This window comes from Vulpes vulpes, chromosome 2 (assembly GCF_048418805.1).
Source record: "Vulpes vulpes isolate BD-2025 chromosome 2, VulVul3, whole genome shotgun sequence".
Lineage (NCBI taxonomy): Eukaryota > Metazoa > Chordata > Mammalia > Carnivora > Canidae > Vulpes > Vulpes vulpes.
In genome coordinates, this window is record NC_132781.1 from 163366806 (window position 1) to 163380424 (window position 13619).

Consider the following 13619-nt stretch of genomic DNA (forward strand, 5'->3'; position numbering starts at 1 on the left):
CAAAGGTCACCTCTTCAAGGAGGCCTGCCCTGCCCATCCCAGCTACAGAACCCTCCCCTGTCCGCCTCTAATGCCTGTCACCCTGTTTTGTTCTCTTTAGAGTACTCATTGCTGTGTGGGTTTCTGGGGTTTTGTTTGCTTGTCTGTTTGCTCTGTTTGCTCGTCTCGGACCTGCAAAACGAGGTCCATGCTTGTCTTGTTTATGCCCAGAACCTAAACCTGTTGTGGGCTTGGCAGGAGCCTGATAAATATTTGTGAAGTGGATGGATAGGTGGGTGGACGGGTAGGCAGGTGGATGGATGAGTGAGTAGGCGAGTGGGTAGATGGATGGATGGGTGGCTGGATGGATAGATGGATGGATGGGTGGGTGGATGGATGGGTGGGTGGATGGATGGGTGGGTGGATGGGTGGGTGGATAGACGGATGGATGGATGGGTAGATGGATGAGTGGATGGGTGGATGGAGGAGTGGATGGATGGATGGGTGGATAGATGGATGGATGGATGAGTGGTTGGATGGACGGATGGATGGATGGATGGATGGATGGATGGATGGGTGGATGGATGGGTGGATGGATGGATGAGTGGTTGGATGGACGGATGGACGGATGGATGGATGGATGGATGGGTGGATGGATGGATGGATGGATGGACAGGTGGATAAACATTTTTCTACCCTTTCCAAGGACTTGAAAGCCACGCATAATGTGTGAGGGATATAAGCAAGAGAGGATTTACAAGATATACAGAGCGTCTTAAAGGGAAATGCCTCTTCACCTTGAAGGGGGCAGCGTTCCAAGCCCAGGGCTGCAGCCATGTCAGGGACCACTCGTCGTGTTTCCTTCCTTAGCAGCTGCCCATCTGGTAGCTCAGGAGCCTTCCCCTGTGTCCCAGGGCGGCTGCTGATTACAGATGCAACCCCCAGACGTGGCTCCTTGCCTTTTGTCTGGGAGCCCCTGGAAAACAAGCCCTGGTCGGACTGTCAGATTGCCGTGTCCTGTGAGGCACTGGCGGCCGCCTCCTCTTCCCTCCTCCCCGCTGAGTCCCCCGCCCCCTTGCTCTCCTCTCCTTGGCCCTGCCAGCCTTGGCATCAGCGGCTGGATACGGAGCGATCTCCATCCGTGACCATCTGACCCCTAATTACTTCCGTTAATTACTTGGACAGGCTTTCCCTGCAAGAAGGGCTTAAAACCCAGCGATGGCGAGAGGGGGATGCTCTTCACCTGTCCTTGACCGCCACCTGCCTCTAGAGGGAGGAGACTGTGCACCAGTCAGGTTATTGGATTTTCCAAAGATTTGCTGTCCGTGGAGGTCAGTCTGTCCCTTTGTTGAGCTTCCTTTAAGAGCTTATTCTCCTTCTAACCCGGAATCTTCTAATGTGCCTGCGTGCTTGTGGGGGAGAGCTCTCCTTATGGGTGCCGCGTGCGATTAAGTGCCTGGATGACTTCTGGCCTCCGCTCTGACTCCCTCCCCTGGAGCCCCCAGGGCCCAGCACAGAAGCCCGAGGGGGATGTAGACACCCCTCGAACCAGTTCCAGGGAGGTTGTGTGTGCCTGCAACTTCTCCTCATTTCCCCCCACCCTGCGTAAACCCTCCTTGTCCTGGATGCTTCTCACTTGGGACTCAGGTGCCCATTCACCTGCTCACGCGGGCAGGTCCATGCACGCAGCCTCTATTTGAGTCCTTACCCCGGCCCGGGCGCCGTCACACAGCGGCCAATGCACACCCAGCCTCTGACTTCAGGCACCTCACTGGCAGAGAAACAACGATCACAGCGAAGGCAAAGAGCCGGCCGAGAAGTGGGGGTCCCTGGGGGGCCCGGAGCGGAGGCCGGCTCAGGGTGAGGGGATCCAGAGAAGGGTCCCCGGCTAGACCCCGGGGCCAACCCGAGCCCCTGCCCAAGGGGAGGAGCAGCCTGCACAGGGCTCCCGGCAGGTGGGGCCGGTCCCCGGGATGCAGCGCCTGCTTGCAAGCTGGCCACGCGGGCCGACACCGACGGGGCGTCCTGCCTCCCCTCTTAGAGCCCTTGCTGAGGGGGCTTCCGAGGACCAAGCTTCCCTGTCGTTCTGGGACAGCCGCACGTGTCCCCCGACTCGGGGGCTCCTCTCCAGGCCCTGAGAGCCCCCCTTCTGACATGTCACCGTCGGGCCGGTGGGCCGGTGTCCCGGTCCCTGGGGGAGGACTCCTGGCTCCTGCTGGTGCCAAGCCAGCCAGGGCAGCGGCCCAGCGCACGTGGCCGCGCTCCCTCTTCAGGGCTCAGTAATAATCCGCCACACGGCTGCGCCGCACTGTGTTCTGTGGCTCCTCACAGGACAGACGCTTGGAGGCTTCCACTCTTTGGCTGCCGCGAACACTCATGTACACACGTGGGTTGTTTTTTTTTTTTTTTTTTTGAACAAATGTTTGCGATCCTTTCGGGTGTATCCGTGGTGGGTGCAATGGCTGGGTCATAGGGGACTCTGCTTAGCTTCTGGAGGAAATGCCTTTTTCCGAAGCGACCACACGGTTTTCCATTCCACCAGCAACGTGCACGTGTCCCATTTTCCCCACAAGCTCAACGACACTCGTGTTGCCTGTCTGAGGATGGCCGTCCCCGTGGGTGTGAGGCGGCACGTGGCTTCTCTTCTCCCCATCCCACGCACGCCCTTCTCCACGGTCCTGCAAGAGGCTCCGCCATCTGCCAAGCGCCCCCGCGGGGTCTGGGTGGCCTCCCGCCCCCCGGCCTCCCGCCAGCAGCAGCCTGCACCCCTGGGAACAGTCCACCTTCACCCCGGGTGGGTCGGGGCTTTGCACGGAGGGGGCACCAGGGGGCTGGTGAGAACACTTCAAACGTGGAGGTTCTGACTTTTCTGCTTTTTTTACTTATTTTTTATTTTTTTTAAGATTTATTTATTTATTTATTTATTTATTTATTTATTTATTCATGATAGACATATAGAGAGAGAGGCAGAGACCCAGGAGGAGGGAGAAGCAGGCTCCATACTGGGAGCCCGATGTGGGACTTGATCCTGGGACTCCAGGATCACACCCTGGGCTGAAGGCAGGCACTAAACTGCTAAGCTACCCAGGGATCCCCTGTTTTTTTTTAATTAAATTTTGTTTTTAAAGACTTTTTAAAGAATGTATTTGAGAGAGAGAGCGAGAGAGCACGAGCAGGGGGGCAGGGGCAGAGGGAGAGGGAGGAGAGCCTGGAGCAGACTCCCCACTGACTGAGGAGCCCGGCGCGGGGCTCGATCCCAGGACCCCTAGGTCCTGACCTGAGCCGAAGGCAGACGCTTACCCGACTGAGCCACCCAGGCGCCCCCTTTTCCTGCTCTTCCTCTGCTCTTTCCTGCATTACACGGAGAATCCCCTTTGCCAGGCAGGTGGCTGAGCGCAGTCCCGGGCCCAGCTGAAGAAGGCTGCAGCCACAGGGTCCCTGTCCTCATCATCACAGCCTGTCGCCGAGCCCAGCCACACTCGGAGGTGGGTCCGTGCACAGGGGAAAGGAGGAAAGCTCTCGGGATACCTGCCCCGACCCGCCCGGGGTGAAGGTGGACTGTTCCCAGGGGTGCAGGCTGCTGCTGGCGGGAGGCTGGGGGGCGGGAGGCCACCCAGACCCCGCGGGGGCGCTCGGCAGATGGCGGAGCCTCTTGCAGGACCGTGGCTCGGGCTGCAGGCGTCAGGCCGGCATCGGCTCCAATCCACAAGCCCTGTTTCGGAAAGGCATGCGCTTGCCTCCCCAAAAGGCAGCCGAGCTACTTGGCAGGAGGAGGCCAGCCTCCCTGCAATGGCCAGGACGGGGACGTGTGTCGCGCCGCCGCTGGGGCCCGAGCAGCTGGGATGCGTCTCCAGTTAGGCCTGCCCATCCCGCCAGGCCCGCGGGGGCTTCACCCAACAACATCTTCCGGAACCTTCTCTGGCACTTGCCTTGGGTGGTTCTTAAAGCCCCTGCCTGGGAATCACACCCTCCCCGCAGTGGAGTGCTGGAATAGAGGTTCGAGGGAAAAAGTCCCTGAGGGTCGCATTTGCCGATTCCTGGGGGTAAACAGGACCCCCTTTGGCCAACATGAAGTCGCTGAGCTCGGAGCTGGAGGGAGATGCGTGCAGTTGGCCTCGGGCTGAGGCCAGAGATGGTGGGCGGCGGTGGCAGGGGCATGAAAGCCCCTCGCCCTATCCCAAGATGGGACAGGCCCGGGCCCCACCGAGCTCTGGGGCCCCCACAGAACCAGCTAAAGCCGCACCTCTGCCACCAGCACTATGTGGCCCGGCTCCCCCTTCCGCAGCCCTCCTGCGTCCTCCCGGCAGGCACCCAGCGCACCACGGGCCGCTCTGCCACACGGTGCCGGCAGGCTCTGTCCCCAGGGGTATGGGGGTCCTGGTAGTGGCGGGAGGGAGGGGGCGTGACTGTCCCCCCCGACTTCAGTGGCGTCAGGATAGCCTATCCCAGGAAGCAGGACATTGGCCCCAAGGCCTCCGCTGACCAGGGACAAGGCCCTTCCACACGGTCTAGCCGAGGTCCAACAGGAGAAGCATGAATGTGCCCCCCATCAACCCTGGAAGCTTGGAAGTCCTTGGGCAGGCCCCATTCCTGGGAATTCGGATTCATTATGCCCAGGTTGGGACGCTTCTTTTTTACAAATGCCTCGTGAGGGTGGCTCACGGGTGGAGCGTCTGCCTTCGGCCCAGGACGTGACCCCGGGGTCCCGAGATCAAATCCCGCATCGGGCTCCCTGCAGGGAGCCTGCTTCTCCCTCTGCCTGTGTCTCTGCCTCTCCCTGTGTGTGTCTCTCATGAATAAATAAACAAAATCTTTTAAAATAATAATAATAAATAAATAAATAAATATGCCTCAGGAGGGTCTGCTGATGAGGTGAGCATGGAAATCGTGGTTCTGGGGCAGGTTTCTCAGCGTCTGCACCATTGACATTGGGCCCAATTATTCTTCATCGGGGGTCAGTCCTGAGCAGCAGCGCCAGCCTCTACCGGGGGGACGCCGACATCCCGCGCCCAAACTGGGACAACCCAAAACATCTCCAGGCTCTACCAACGCCTGCTGGTGGGCAAGTCACCCCGTCCCCACTCCCTGCTGCAGGATCTATGCCCACGAGCCTTGAAATGTCACGACCCCACATCCAACTGTGGTAAGGAGAGCACACGCATCGGCCTCCCCACAAACCTTCTACTTAAAAAAAAAACCTGTCTATGTTTCCTTTTCCAATTACATTGTGTGGAGCACAAATACCCTCGCATTTTTTTTAAATTTTTTATTTATTTACGATAGTCACACAGAGAGAGAGAGAGAGGCAGAGACATAGCAGAGGGAGAAGCAGGCTCCATGCACCGGGAGCCTGACGTGGGATTCAATCCCGGGTCTCCAGGATCGCGCCCTGGGCCAAAGGCAGGCGCCAAACCGCTGCGCCACCCAGGGATCCCCCCCTTTTTTTTCCTCCCATTTTTTGAGCTCACCGTTAGCGAACCGTCTTTCTGATTTTCAGCGAGAGGAAGGAGAATCCCTTCCAGCTCTCTCTGTGCAGACACACGGACTTTGCCACGCTCCCCCTCGGAACGGACTTTGCCACGCTCCCCGCTCCACCACTTCCTTTACGTGGAGGTCCCGCTGTCCTCAGGCTGTCAGAACAAGGTCCGGCAAGATCTAGGGAGCGCCTGGGACCCGGGATGGCCTGAGGGGCTTGGGAGACAAGCAGAAAGTAGCAGGAATGTGTGTTGGAGGTGGGGTGGGGGGAAGGAAGCCACCGCCCCTGCAAGAGGGGCTCATAACCACACCGAGCCAGGGGCACGGCGCTTGCACAGCTCCCAGCCGAGTGGGGGGGCCCAGAGTGTCCCTCTAGGTGGGCGGTGCGTGGAACCACAGACGTGGGCATATTCAGATGGGCCGTTGTAAGCAGTCCCTCTACATCCCCAAGGAATCCTTGACAGCCAGACACAGGAGCTTGGGCTCACCGTGGCGTGCCCTAGGGAGCCACCAAAGGTTCCTGACCAAGGACCTGCTGGCTCCAGGCCACATTCCACAGAGCAGAAAGGATCCCGACGTTTGCCGAACCTCCAGGCTTTCTGACGTGTCTCCAGCTCACAGTATCGTGGGGCGGGAGGGGGGTGGAGGAGGTCACGGGAAGAGGAAGGGGTCCCGGGCTGCCCAGCACTGAGGCAGAAGTCATTGAGGCGCCAACTCACATTTGTATTGTAAAGTCCTTCCCTGTCCTGGCAGGTGGAGTTTAGGGGAGCAGGGTGCCCTTGGCCACGGGGGTGTCGGGGGGCAGGTGGCTTGTTACGGGCACAGGCGCTGACGGGCGACCGGGGCCAGTGGCTGTGTGGACCATGGCGGGTCGGCCTGTGCCCGCCGTGAGCCGCAGCGGCTCCGTACCCCAGCTCGGACATCCCGGCCAGCACCTTCCAAGCGCCCTGAGATGGGGGCCCGGGGATGTTCTCTCGTGTAAGGGGAGGATTTTCCTAGATTAACTGAAACGAGACAAGCGTATGTAGAGCTCTGGACGGGGCTTTCGGGAGGACATCTCGGCCTTTCCCTGGGCACATTCTCAATTTTGCTGAATCCTCATGAGTGACGGGGATGCTTCTTCCAACCGTCTTGGGATAAAAGACTGAACAAAGAATGTGGCTCATAACCCCTTTTCTTTCCTCATAACCGGAGTGTCTAAATCCGTATAAATACAGCCACGGATGTATACGGTCCTCCCAGGAGGGGTTTGCACAAGTCCACAGGCCTAGGCTGGCGGGTTTCTTCTTTTAAAATCAGTGACTCAAAGGGGTAGTGGAAGCTGGGGGTATGGGTGGTTTTCAACCTGTGATGCGGCATCCACGTGGAGGGGGTGAGACGGACCCTGCCTTCCCCATCGCTGGAGGCTGGACTCGCATCCCTTGGACTGGGCTGGCTTCCCGCCCTCTCTGGCCCCGAGCAGCAGCCCAAGGATGCCAACAGAGGCAATGGCAATGTGCGGGGACTTGGTGGACGTGATGGCTGTGCCGCACCGCGAATGTACTCAACGCCACTGGATCACACACTTTTGTTCTAAAGGGGGAGAGAGAGACGGTGGGGAGGGGCAGAGGGGGAGGGAGTCTCCCGCAGGCTCCGTGCCCAGCACATTGCTCCACGAGGAGGGAGTCTCCTGCAGGCTCCGTGCCCAGCACGTTGCTCCACGAGGGGCTCAATCTCACAACCCTGAGACCATGACCTGAGCCGGAATGAAGACCTGGACGTTTAACCGGCTGAGCCACCCAGGGGCCCGCCCCTAAATGCCACTGGATGATGCGCTTTCAAGGATTCACTTGGCGTTGTGTGAATTTTAACGACCTTGAAGACAGGGCGGGGCAAGATGCATCTTATCTTGGTCAGCAGCACCTAGCTCCCCCGCCCGACCACTTTTACTCTCCACCTCTGACCCCAAACCAAGCCCCTCGATCTTATTTCCCTGACTCCAAACCTTAGGCTCCCTATTTTAAAACCCCAGCCACACCCCGGCTTCCTCTGACGTGTATAGTCTCTGTTCCCCAGGAAGATGAACATGTTGTCCGGTGCTGCTCCAGCGCTGACCTGCTTCCTGTCGGGAGGCGGGTTCCGAGGGCCACTCCAAGCCGGCCGAGGGGACTGGGGTCCCCAGATGATGAGGGTGTCCTTTAATACAATAGCTCATTGGGACGCTGAGTCAAGAGGGAGTAAAAAGCACGCAGGGGTGGGGACAGAGCTGAGGGCAGGCCGGGGCCAGATGGTGACTCCAAGCCACTTTGCCCAGCCCTCCGGAGCGCGGCCGCATGTCTTCTTCACGGGCTTCCCGCGCATCGCTGGACGGGGGAATCGCGGGTGGGCAGGGCTGTCAGACGGGCCCTGGATTCCCATCCCGCGGTGTGCAGACCCCACGCCCCCTCCTTTGAGTGCAGACGGAAATGAAAAAAATGTGGGATTCGCCAGTGTGATGAGGTCACATCTTAGGACTGGAGGTGGCAGGATCTTGCAGCTCTTGACTCTACAGGGGTCCATTCCAAGGGGGCCTGTCCCGGGCGGGGGTAGGGGGGTGGGGGTGGGGCTCTAAACGAGGATCTTGAGAGAGACCCTCCTGCTGGCCTGGAGGAAGCACAAGAATTATGCCACAGGAGCTGGGACCAGGACCCCGAGCCTCAGATGAGACCCCAGGCCCAACTGACATCTCGACGGCAGCCTCGTGGGACCCTCCCCACCCGCAGAAGCCCGCAGAGGGTCAGTGGGTGTTGGTCTCGTTGTTTTAGGCCATGAAGTGCATTGATATGCAGTGACTTGGGAAGAGAAAGACATCGTGGCCAGAACCCCCCCCCCCCCCTTATCAAGCGATTGGAGTCAAATCTTAGCTCTGCTTCCTGAACGTGACTTGTCGGGACTGGATGTAGATCCTGGGAGAGTTTTTTGTAAACAGCTTTGTTGAAGTATGATCGACGTGTAATCAATCGCACGCTTAAAGAACATGATTTGGTGAGTTTTTATCTACCCGTCCATCCCCACGCAGTCATCAGGAACATGGCCTTCGTCCCTGGTGCTTCCCCTCCCCATCCCCAGACAACCGGGATCCGCTTGGTCACTATAGACTAATTTGCACTTTCTGAAGTTTCAACAAGTGGAAGGGTTTCCAATCCACCTAGCGCAGCCACTAGCTCAGCAAACAAACGGGTCACCCAGGTGCCCTGCTCCACCCTGGGGACTCCCAAAGGGGCTGGACGAGTGGAGCGCGGAGCTGTCGGCTGGCTCTGCCCACGCTGCTGCGGAACAAACTCCGATGAACTCATTGCAAGAGAAACCATTAACTCAAGAAAAGACCATCGAAGGGAGACATTTATTTCAGGCACTGGCAGCGGGGGACGGGGACTTAACAGTCGACCTCTCTGCCCACGGGGTAGTCATCTAGACTTCCCTAGGGAGAGGGTCAGCGGGGCACGTGGGAGGGATCAGGTGCAGAGTGCGTGACAGCGGGGTGGGGCGGTTGGTATGTGTTGAGCAGGGAAGGCGGCACATGAGGTGTGGGCTTCTAGGTGTTCGGCTGCTATCGGGGCTTTTCTGGCCTGGCGATTGGAATATCCTGGTCATTGCAAAACATCGTTGGTGCCTCGACAAGGTGTGATAAGAAATAAGAACAACGGGTTTTATTTAGCACGTGACTAAAGCGGTCTTGACTATTCTTGGGGTCTATAGGTGAGCAAGAGAGCTCGCGGGCGGAAGGAACCAGAGACCAGGAACTCTTGGGGCTTCCCCTGTGCTCCACACAACTGTTTGCAGGTTGGTCCATGTTGTTGCCTTTTGGTTGCCGAGTTGCCCCAAACGCCCTCTGATCTTAAGCAGGACACTCAGAGCCTCTGGGCCTCAGTTTCTTTAATGGGTAAGCAGCCACACCTCTTGGAGTACCTTCTTGCCGGTGCCCTAGACGCCTGGGGTTTTCCCAAGGGTAGCAACTGTCTCTAAGTCTGAAATATCTGTCTACACGTCTCTCTTAGTTCTTCACTTACAGAAAGAGAAGGCTTTGAGACTCCAGTATTCTCGGGACCCTCTGCGACACCCAGTGACCTTGCAGACAGCAGAGCCTCACGGACGGGCCCACGTGCTCATGCCCTTGAAAGGGGATTGCGCTTCCCTGTTGCAGACACAGAAAGGATCAATCGACTTCTCAGCGTCAGTCTGTTGCCAGCCTGCCCTCCTTTCTGCTAAGATTCTGGGTGAGGAATATAAATAGTGCAGTGGGTAATCAGAGAGGCAGCAGGGTACAGCCCCTGCCCTAGAAAACAAGCGGCATGTATTTAAAGAGAGAGAGAGAAAACAAACAAAAACAGGAATCCTTTTGTATCTCCTTGGCAGAGCTAACCTCAAATCCTATTTCTGATGGTTCCAGGGTCCTTTGAGGAAATAAAACAGCAAGCAGCTCACCTCTCCGAAAAGTGTTTGCCAAGTCTTGGATGAACATTGTCTTTAAAAAATTAAAGCTGAGGGGCGCCTGGGGGGCTCAGTCAGTTAAGCATCTGCCTTCAGCTCAGGTCACGATCTTGGGGTCCTGGGATCGAGCCCCATGTCGGGCTCCCTGCTTGGTGGGGAATCTGCTTCTCACTCCCCCTCCCCATGTGTGCTATGCACATGCTCTCTCTCTCTCTCTCTCTCTGTCTCTTTCGCTCTGTATCTCAAATAAATAAAAACTTTTTTTTTAAAGTTAAAGCTGAAGATTCTTTTTTAGGGATCCCTGGGTGGTGCAGCGGTTTGGCGCCTGCCTTTGGCCCAGGGCACGATCCTGGAGACCCGGGATCGAATCCCACATCAGGCTCCCAGTGCATAGAGCCTGCTTCTCCCTCCGCCTGTGTCTCTACCTCTCTCTCTCTCTCTCTGTGACTATCATAAATAAATAAAAATTTAAAAAAAAAAAGATTCTTTTTTAGAGTGAAAGAGAGCGTGTGTGTGTGTGTGTGTGTGTGTGTGTGTAAGCAGGTGGCGGTTTGGGGGAAGGCTGAGCTCTGGGCCCGATCCCACAACCCTGAGATCAAGACCTGAGCCAAAATTAAGAGTTGGATGCTCAATCCACACAGCTCCAAACCCCCCACCCCCACCCCCGGCGCCCCGGAGCTCAGACTCTTCAAACAGAGAGGACGTCTCTCTGTGAGTAAGGCAGCTCTTGGGTCTAGGCTCACCTGAGCAAAGAGGCCCTGACTTTGGCCTGGAATTCCGTCTTTAGGGGTGTCACCTAGCTCTCCCTGCTGGGGATCCCCCCCCTTGCCGCTGGGAGTAGGGCGTTGGCTGGGCAATCCTCAGGGTCTGCTTCTTGGGTGCCCAGATCGCATCTTCTGCACACCTCCCCCCGTCCACCTGGGGCCCCTAGGGTTGATTCACCTGAGCCCCTGCTTCCACCACCTACTGTGTCTGACCCCACGTTCCTGAGGCTGGGCAAGAATAGTGGGCTCCCCTTTGGCCGTGACGAGGCTGCCACCCTCCTAATTGATCGGAAGGCCTTCCCAGGGACTTTCCCCCCAGAGCGGGCACCCCCTCCTGGAACAGGGTCCTCTGCTCACTTGTTTATCAAACACGGGGTTAGCATCTTCCCCGTTGCTGATTGGCCCTGGGCGGCATCGCCGGGGTGTCTCCGTGACAGCCCATCACGCTTCCACCGCCCTGAGGAAGATTACCCTGGGAATGCACATAGTCAGACTGATTAGAATCAGAGAACTTTAGAACGAGAACGTTACCTGGTTTCTGCAAATGTCGCCTCTGCCACTCTGTGTGGAAACCGAGGCGCAAATAGGCGAGGTGACCACAGTATAGTGACAGGGCTGGTCAGCCTGAAGTGGGATGAGAACCTCCCCGTGTCACTTAGGATTAGGTTTGGGACGAGGGGGATCCCTGGGTGGCGCAGCGGTTTGGCGCCTGCCTTTGGCCCAGGGCGCGATCCTGGAGACCCGGGATCGAATCCCACGTCGGGCTCCCGGTGCATGGAGCCTGCTTCTCCCTCTGCCTGTGTCTCTGCCTCTCTCTCTCTCTCTGTGACTATCATAAATAAAAAAAAAAAAAAAAAATGGAGGTTTGGGACGAGGTTTGGCTCTACATGACAGCAGCCAAGCAAACATCATCAACAACAACGAGCAGGTAACAGCAGCCCGAGCAGGGGAGCGGCTTATTTCTCTCTCAGACCGAGTGGCGGTCGGTGGAGGACCGTCTGCCGTCCCACAGCTCCAGGAATCCAAGCGCCTTCTCCCTATGGCTCTGCCATCCACAGCGCCTGGCTTCCGCCTCACGGCCCAAGGTGTCTGCTGCGGCTCCTGCCATCACCTCAGCATCCTAGCCAACGAGAAGGAGGAACGGAGGGGAAGGATATGCCACCGCCTCCTATGGGGACCTCTTCCGGCAGGTCCACACAAACATTTCTGCTTATTTCTTATTGGTTGGAACGTGGTCACCAGGCGGACCCTGACGGTTTTAAGAGAGGCTGGGGGACGAAAGGGGAGGGGGCCACGGGACCTGCTAAGGTGTTGTTTATATTATATAATAGATATGGGGGGCAAGCAGGAAGCTCCCTGCGCCCCACCCGCTTCCTCCTTGGCGTCGCCCGGGACTGGGGCTCGGAGCGGGGAAGGCTGGGTCCAGTCCGGCCGTATTTTCACGTTCTCTGCTTTGCTGAAAGTAATCCGGAAGCCCCAGATCAGTACCTCCAGCGCTCTCGTAGTCATGCACAGGATGCCACGGGCGTGCAGGTCCCCACCGACATGGCCAGGGTGACGCCTGTCCCGTGGCCTCACACTCTCACACCGCAACCTCCCCATGGTCCACTTAGTGCTACTTTTTTTTTTTTTTTTTTTTTTTTGCATTTTTGTGCCTTTTTTTCGCTTTTTCTTTTTGGTGATTTTGCCGTCTAAAACAGTGCCCAAGGTGATCCCAGATCTTGGGATCGAGTCCCACATTGAGCTCCCTACATGGAGCCTGCTTCTCCCTCTACCTGTGTCTCTGCCTCTCTGTGTCTCTTCATGAATAAATAAAATCTATTTTTTTTAAAGGGATTTAAAACAGTGTGCAGTGTGGCATCGACGTGGGTCTGGTGTTCCCAAATGCGAGGGTTCGGGGTGACCCTCAGAGCAAATACACGCGCTGGACAAGTCCGGTTCTGGCCCAGGCTACAGCTTGGCGGGTCATGCGGCCGAGGTTCTGAGTCCGCGGTGAGCATCCGATAAGGTGTCTTGAGACAGAAGCACGCGTGAAACAAGGTTAGGCACCGATAAGGTGACAAAAATGCTGCAAGCAGAAGTCTCGGGGGACCTAATGGCACGATCCCCCTAGAGGCGGTGACCCGTCTTCACCCGCTCAGCATTTTGTGGACTTCATGGAATGTGACTCCCAGAAATAACGAGAATTGACTGCGCGCACACACACACACACACGCACGATCTCATTTACTCCTCGGGGACGGTTAAGCTGGACAGACGAGAGGCCGCCCAGAGGGGCTGAGTGCCTCTCCCTACGTCGCACAGCTAGAAAGTGGACTTGACCTCGCTTGGGTCCGAGCTGAAGAGGAGACAGAACCAGGATGAAGCTGCAAGGTCCCGCCCGGGACCGTCCCGTCAGCTCTGCTGGCCACAGGGGCCCAGGGCTCCCTCTCGCACCCCGTCCGGGCCCGGCCCCCCGCTGCGGGCCTGCTCGGGGTGGGGGTGCTGAGCGGGGCGGCCGGCACTCACATGGACCGAGCGCCGGCCGCGGCCACCCGCCCTCCCCGTCCTCCCTCTGCGCGAGGCCGGTGCCAAGCCCGGGAGGCGGCCGCGGGTCCCCTCACCGCAGGCCCCGAGGAAAGAACAGGGCATCTGCCTTTGGAAAAATGGAAAAGCGCAGGTGGAGCATGTGTCGTTGGTGGGGCAAAGGCGACTCCGAGGAAATATTGAAATGGAAGTGAACGTGGAATGGCCGTGGGCGGCGCAGGGCCGGCCATCAAGGCCGGTGTCCCTAAATGATCCTAAGTAGCTCTGCTCATTGGGATCTTCCCTCCCAGGGCATGGGCCGCCCTGCCCACCGTGTTCCCACGGGGCTCGGCCTCGGATGAGCGGGGACGTGGCGGGGCCCCTGCTGGAGCACCCTGAGCACCGTCTTGCACGGCGACCTGTTCCCCTTGGGCCCCATTCTAACTG